Source organism: Pleurodeles waltl, chromosome 12 (assembly GCF_031143425.1).
Source record: "Pleurodeles waltl isolate 20211129_DDA chromosome 12, aPleWal1.hap1.20221129, whole genome shotgun sequence".
Classification (NCBI taxonomy): Eukaryota; Metazoa; Chordata; class Amphibia; order Caudata; family Salamandridae; genus Pleurodeles; species Pleurodeles waltl.
In genome coordinates, this window is record NC_090451.1 from 4,138,297 (window position 1) to 4,146,271 (window position 7,975).

At 46.8% G+C, this 7,975-nt stretch overlaps 1 non-coding gene across 1 annotated transcript; it reads left to right on the top strand.

Annotated features, from left to right (window-relative positions):
* Window positions 1–5,257: 5,257 nt before the first annotated feature.
* On the top strand, window positions 5,258–5,330 carry TRNAK-CUU (transfer RNA lysine (anticodon CUU)). Its single transcript has one exon. It is a non-coding gene; the product is annotated as a tRNA-Lys (tRNA).
* Window positions 5,331–7,975: the final 2,645 nt, after the last annotated feature.

Sequence of the window (7,975 nt, forward strand, 5' to 3'; positions counted from 1 at the left end):
CCAAATTACTAAATATCTACCAGGAAGAGAGGTTCATACCATGTAGCGCTTAAACTATACCTGACATTTTAGGCAAAACCCAGTTCCATTGTGGAACTTGTAGTTATGCTGGTCCTAGATGCAAAATCAACTCATCTAAGTCAACTAAGATCTCAAGTTGTTCAGTGTCTGGCATGAGTACTTTTTCCAGTCCTGTTTTTATTGTTTGAATTATTAAAGTTGATGTTTAATTATAAATAAATACAGTATTACAAGTCCCAGAATGCAAGGAAAGGCCTAGTATGCCATGTGCAACTTCTCAAAATATTGTCCGTCGATAAGAGAATGTGGATGACCACCTTTTAAAAAACCAGGGATGCTTCCTACACAACACTAGTTGTCTGTCGCTTCATGACCATGCTGTTTTACTTATTTATGGTTTTTTTTTCATATATGCGTAATGGGTATAACTCAAGACATGCGGCACTGGTCAGCCAGTTCCCCACTCTTCTCCATCTAATAATCTGGCTGATCTGCGAAACAAAAAGTTTCTGAATTAAGTACCATCCTAGCCCCCATCTTGCCAGTACACTGATGCAAACCACAGTGGGAGATCTAGGCCCCAATTATGCTTGTGACTGGTGTTAATGGTAACTAGGGCCACTGGAACACTGGAATTATGTGATTTTTCGGCTGCGGCGTGTTATGCATTATTGTGGATTTCATGCATATGGCACATAGTCCGTCATCTACTGTACAGTCTGCAGATTATAACAAAAAATGTTTTCGGTCAAACAGATCAAGAGTACAAGAAATGCAGCAACACAAGTTGACTAGCAAAGGATGACTAGTGCCCCATCTGTTGCTTATTGCTCTATTTGGGTGTTAATTTACTACCAATGGGGCAAAACGTTTGTGCAGACAGTGTGAACAAGTGTAATAAAAATAAAAAAATAAAAAAGTAATACTTTCATAAATTATGCTGCATTATGCCACAATTGTTGCCTTTTTGATGATTCATTTATTGCACCCTGCCACACAATTTGGTATTCCCTTCCACATAATTCCAGTTTCTCTGACAATAACTCACCATTGGACAACCAGAGTTACAGGCCAATCGAAGCTGTCCAGCACCGAGAACACACATTATTAAAATAGTGGGACAAGGAAAGTAAAGATTAGGGAGACAGAGGGACACAGAAAGAGAGGAGAGAGACAGAGAGGGCAGAGACTAGAGAAAGAGGGCAGAGAGGGGAGAGAGAAAGTGACACAGAAAAAATGATTAAACTGCGTAGGGAGAAAAATAGCAACAGAGGACAGGAAAGAAGGGGGAGGGAGTGAGGAAGGAGCAAGAGCAGGAGAGAAGGGAGACTGAAAGGAGGAGCCATAGCAGTGCCGAAAAAAATGGAGAATGAGTAGCAAGAGAGGGAGAACAGAGGGATAAGGAAATAGTTATTTAAATGGAGGGAGATGTGAGCCAGAATGCAGATTATGGATGGAAGGCAGAACAAGAAGAGGTGGGGTATAAAAACTGTCAGGGTAAGACAGATCACTGAGATACAATGACTCTCTTTCTCTACCTTGGTCCCCGCATAGGTTCAACTCAGGGATTCCAAGAATCTGGAATTATGAAGCAGGAGAGGACCAAATTATTGAGAAGGATTAACTCAAATATGTGGCAACAAAAGGCAAATTATGGCCGTAATGCAGCACACTTTGTGAAAGCATTACTTCATTAGTTTGTCATTTTACCCACTTAACACTGCCATAGCAAAGGTTTCACCTCATTAGTACCACTTCAACACCCAAATACATCAATAAGCTGCTGAAAAATGACCACTCAACCTTTGTGAAGGGTCTTCCACTGTGTGACAACACATGTTGCTGCTTTTTTCTATAACTTTTGATCTGTTTGAGTTAGAATGTTTTTTCTTGTTAAAATCTGCAAATTATGCAGCAGATGATGGGCAAAGTGGCAGGTGCAACAAATCCTTATTCATGTAGAAAGCACCACAGCTGCAGAATGGGATAGTTCCGGTGGTCCTGTTTATATTCCAGGGAATGAGACCCACACGTGATATTGCCACAATTGTCCCCATGCCATTGCCCTGACAAGAAAAACACAAAATTAGTTTCAAGTATCACAATTAAACACAGGAACAGATAGTCAGGAAGAGGACCCTCTCAATGCCCACACGAAAAAACATAGGAGATGCAGGGCGCAGAGAAGGAAGCAAGGTGATGAAGAAACTATGAGAACTCAGAAGGAAAGACCGCCTTAACAAGCCAGGAGGTGGCATCGCCATCCTACACAAAGACACCATTAAAGTCACCACTAACTCCCAAGACACCATCGACAGCGCAGAACACATGCACTTCTTAATCCGCATTAACAACAACAACACCCTCAGGCACACTAATCTACAGACCCCCAGGACCACGCCCACCTTCTGTGATGCAATCGCCGACACCATCAGCATGCACGCCCTCACCTCCACAAACTACGTCCTCCTCAGTGACTTCAACTTTCACTTGGAGAACCCTTAAGACCACAACTCCTCCTCCCTCCTAGACAACCTCGCCAACCTAGGACTCTAAAAACTTGTCACAGCACCCACCCACTCAGCAGGACACACACTTGACGCAATCTTCACCTCAAGCCAGCACATAACCTACACCCACACCACGGAACTCCACTGGACGGACCACCACTGCGTCCACTTTTCCTTTGCCAAACCCCCCACTCACCACCACCAATACACCACACCATACCGCATGTGGGACAGGATCCCTGCGGAACGCCTGAACTCCCAACTGTCGCACAACCCCCCCCACACTGACGACCCCAACACCGCGGCCAACAACCTCTCAAAATGGATCACTACCTGCGCAGACACACTAGCCCCCCTCAGAAAAAACATCACTGCCCGCAACATCAAAAACGCCCCATGGTTCACCACTGAACTCCAAGACTCAAAGCGCAAATGCCGCCAAGCGGAGAAAGCCTGGCAACAAGAACCCTTAACAACCAACTTCTCCACCCTCAAAAAATCCACTCGCACCCACCACCAACTCATACGCACCGCCAAACGAGCACACTACAAGGAACGCATTGACAACTCCCAAAACAGCAAAGAACTCTTCACCATCATTAAAGAGCTATCCAAACCCAAAGCCAGCAACATAGACCCCACACACACACACAAACCCTCTGCGACTCCCTCTCCAACCATTTCCACCACAAAATCCTAGACATACACAATAGCTTCACACCACACACACACACCACACACGCCTCTCAGCCACCCAACTCAGACCCGCCTATGCCCCCCCAAACCTACTCAGCGCCTGGGCCCCAACCACCGACGAAGAAACTGAAAAAAACATGAATTCCATCCACTCTGGATCCCCCTCCGACCCCTGCCCCATCGCATCTTCAACAAAGCCAGCCCTACCATCGCCCCCAAGCTTCTCGACATAATCAACACCTCATTCGACACCGCCACCTTTCCAGACCCATGGAAGCACGCAGAAATCACTGCACTTCTAAAAAAGCCCAAAGCCAACCCGGCCAACCTCTCGAACTACCGCCCCATCACTCTCCTGCCTTTCCCCGCCAAGGTCGCAGAGAAACTAGTCAACGCCCGCCTATCCCACTTCCTTGAGGAAAACAACACACTCGACCCTTCACAATCCAAGTTCCGCAAAAACCACAGCACGGAAACCTTCCTCATCGCATGTACTGATGACATCAGAACCAGTGTCGACAAGGGCGAAACCGTCGCACTCATCCTCCTTGACCTCTCCGCGGCCTTTGACTCTGTCTGCCACCACACACTCTGCACATGCCTCCACAACACAGAAATTCGACACAAAGCCCTAGACTGGCTCACCAGATTCCTCACCGATAGAACCCAAAAAGTCTGCCTCCCACCCTTCCACTCTACTGCTACCAATATCATCCGCGGAGTCCCCCAAGGGTCCTCCCTCAGCCCCACTCTCTTCAACATTTACATGACCCCTCTCACCAACATGCTCCGTCCACACGGAATCACCATCCTTTCCTACGCAGATGACAACCAACTCATCATCTCCCTCACCTGCAACCCTACCACTGCCAAATCCAACCTCCACGCTGCACTTCTTGACACCGCCACCTGGATGACAACTAACCACCTCAAGCTCAACTCCAACAAAACACAAATCATCACCTTTGGCCCCCAACAAAACCATATGGGACGACTCCTGGTGGCCCACAGCCCTAGGCCTCGCCCCCACCCCGCAAACCACGCACGCAACCTCAGCATCATCCTAGACCCCTCCCTCTCCATGACCCAGCAAATCAACGCAGTCACCTCATCCTGTTTCCACACACTCCACACGCTGAAAAAAACCTTCAAATGGATTCCCACAGAGACCAGGAAGACCGTCACACACGCACGCCTTAGGAACAGGCTAGACTACGGTAACCCCCTCTACGCCGGCACCATGCTCAAACTCAAACGCAAACTCCAGAGAATCCAGAACACAGCTGCACACCTCATCCTGAACCTGCCCCGCCACTAACACATCACACCGCACCTCAAATCCCTTCACTGGCTCCCCATAGACAAGATGATCACCTTCAAGATCCTCATCCACGCACACAAATCCCTCCACAACACCGGCCCAACCTACCTCAACGAAAGAGTGAACTTTCACACTCCCACACGCCACCTCCAATCTGCCGACCTCACACTAGCCACAATCCCCCACATCCAACGCACCACCACTGGAGGCAAGTCCTTCTCCTACCTCGCCCCCAAGACCTGGAACTCCCTCCCCACCAACCTTTGCAAAACCCAAGACCTCCTGCTTTTCAGAAAAAAACTCAAGACATGACTGTTCGAACAGGAGCCCCTCCTACCCTCCATTCCCCCCTAGCGCATTGAGACCCTCACAGGTGAGTAGCGCGCTCTATAAATTTTTTTGATTGATTGATTGGTTGATTGATTGAAGGAGGGATGGAATAAAAGGAGTGGGAGGTGAAAAGTCCTAGTATCCAAGAACCAGACACAGCTCTTGCGACAGCTGCTCTGTCCTTGGTGCCCTATAGTCAGGTGTTGTTAAAATGTGCTTCTCAGGAATAATGGGTCCCAAAAGCCCCAAACCAGGCAACTTTGCCCCAGCTTCCTCTTCCTTAGATGATCGGCAGGGGCCATATCAAAACTCACACATATCTGCAGTCCTCTGAACCTTAAGAAGGATGTATAGGCGATGTGTGAATGGTTTCATGGGTGCCCGGCTAGCTCAGTCGGTAGAGCATGAGACTCTTAATCTCAGGGTCGTGGGTTCGAGCCCCACGTTGGGCGGCAATTACTCTTTTTTAGTATTTTCTTTAAATTTGTTCTGTTTTTATTTAAACTCATTTTTGAATGCCTTCGTGCTTTCAAACATACTGACATCGTAAAATGGCCAATCTTAAATGTTAAACCTCCATGTAGCTGGGCACATTGGACTGGTCATTTAGAGGGGAAGGGGTTGTTTGTACGTTCCTTTACCTCCTCAGTCATGAATGGCTATTGCTTGATGTAGGGATGGGAATTGCAGCCATTCGCCCTCCGTTCAATTACATAGAATGAGGCTTAAACACGTTTTGTCATAAACGAGTTGTGAAAGTGACCAGCTCAGTATGAACACCGGGAGTCACAGGCGGAACTGAAAGGTGGGGAAGGTCCGTCACAGCGGATGCGCAGGGGGGGGAGTTGTTAATGGTGATGAGTTGTTTCACAGACAAGAAAAGCGCATAGCTTTAAGGGTTAATGGTTTATGCCTGAAATGTGTAACAGTGTCGAGCAGGGAAGTGTGTGCGCGAGCTTGTGATGGCCAAAAGTCGTGCAGAAAGCGAGGGGTTGCAGACTGTGTCAATTGTGTGTAGAGGACGAGGCGGAGAGAGAAGGTGAAGGGTTAAAAGGTGTTCTGAGAGCGCATGAGTGGTGACGCTCGGCTGTGGAGTCCCCTGTAGATGGTGCAAGTGAGGTGCAGGAAGCGGGAACCCCAGTCGGCATTTCTGAAAGTGCTGCACAGTCACGCACAAGAGTCCACACGTGCCAGACGTGCTTCAGTACAGCAGCTCACAAAAGATTCCCTGGTGACTGGTTATCTCAGTTGGTTCGTGTTTCGTGCTAATAACACCACGGTCATGGTTTCAATCCCCGTACGCCTGTTGTACGTTTTTCTACTTTCTAATGACATTTTACTACACAGGTAGCACACGAAGCGTACTGACACCTTCACGGCAGAAGTAGGGAAGCGAACACATGAACAGGGAAAACACAGCTGAATCTGGTCTCACTTGTGCCGACGAGCGAAGCCGGACACCTAAATATGTGCTCTGTAAGCTATGCGTCGTACCTCGTAATCAAATACAATAAAATCTAAAAAATGATTTGTTAACTTGTGTGTGACTGATTTTACCACAGTAGACTATTTACCCCAATATACAACTTTTTGTTAGGTCTTTGTGTTTCTGAGCATGTCCTTGGAGGAATGTACGCGATGTTGATCTTGCCGTTTATTGAACCAACAGAAACAATCGGGCTGTTTCTTATCCCTACATGTGGCCATTACTGATACTTGAGCGGCTTTATAGTTGTTTTCAGTGAAGATTCCCCTTTCCTTACAAAAAATATTGCAAGACACTGGCTTGAGTAGAAAATGAGCCAAGGTGAACGTCGGCCCAAAAACTTCCCCAAAATCTTGCATTACAAAATGTATTGCAAAATTTCATACTGCAAGGAATTCTAAAATCTTGCTAGCATAATTACCATTTACACAAATAAAATCACTTATATGTTACTGGTCTGTGAGACCGTCGCTTCTTTCCACGACCGGTGGCACAGAGAGTTGTTGTGGTGCACACAATCAAGTGCTTATAAAGCAGGATCAAAGAGCAGGACAGCAATACAAGCACAGATCATGTGCTTGGTTTCCAGTGCACGAGCCTGTGCTCCAGAGCTTTAACTAACTACATGATCTCAGATGGCATCACCTGGGCTAACTTACAACAAAATAATAGTGAGAGCCAGGACCCCTGAGTATGTCCCTTCGGTGATCAAAAATATATTTACCCCAAAGACAAAATACAAAAACAGGATGGCCAACACCATAAGAGAACAGAAACATGTCACCTATAGAGCTTTAAATCACAAGGGCTTGATACGTCTGAGTAGTTTGAGAAGAGGACCTCAACGAACAATTCAGTGCTGCATTTATGATAGTAAACTGACTTGCAAGAGTTGTGGTCTCAGCCCTACCAGAGGAAGGCACCATGGAAGAAGTCATGGATCCTATGAGACTGTCACTCACAGGAGGTGAAGAAGGTACCATATGTTCAGCATCAGTCACCCATGGTCTTGGCACTCCCTGTTCCATTCTTTAAAAAATGATACATATTTCTTGAGATTTCCTCACAGAGTATTTCAGTTGTCACAACAGTTCTTTTTAGGGTCGAGCCTGCGTTGCATGCGCTCGCGCATGAGTATCGCAACAAGACTCTTTTGTATTTAGAAAAGGGCTCGGAGCCCTGTCAATTTCACGTCAGTGTTTTTTATTGGTTCGTGGGCTTCCCTAATACAATCCGCTTGCTTTCATTAGTGGAACGCACCTGTATGTCATGCCTTTTCCGGTGGCTAGCCCTCCTCAAGCGCAGTGACCAAGTACAGAAAACATGCGAGGCTCGCTGTTTTCCATCGGGCTTGTGGACTTTTTTTTCTCTAATTTACGAGCGCGATCTCGCTTGGCAGAAGTCGAGCGCTTTACATACTTGATTTCACTTTTTCGGGTTATGTACATAAATGCACTTTTGCCCGATAGGTGAAAAGTCGGGTTAAGAGTTTACAACGCGATCAGCTCTAACATGAGCAAACGCGAGACCCGTTGCATTGTAAATGCTTGTTCTACATGCCACAGTCCACGGCTGGGGTTCAAACAGACTTCTGAATTAGCTGCCATAAAA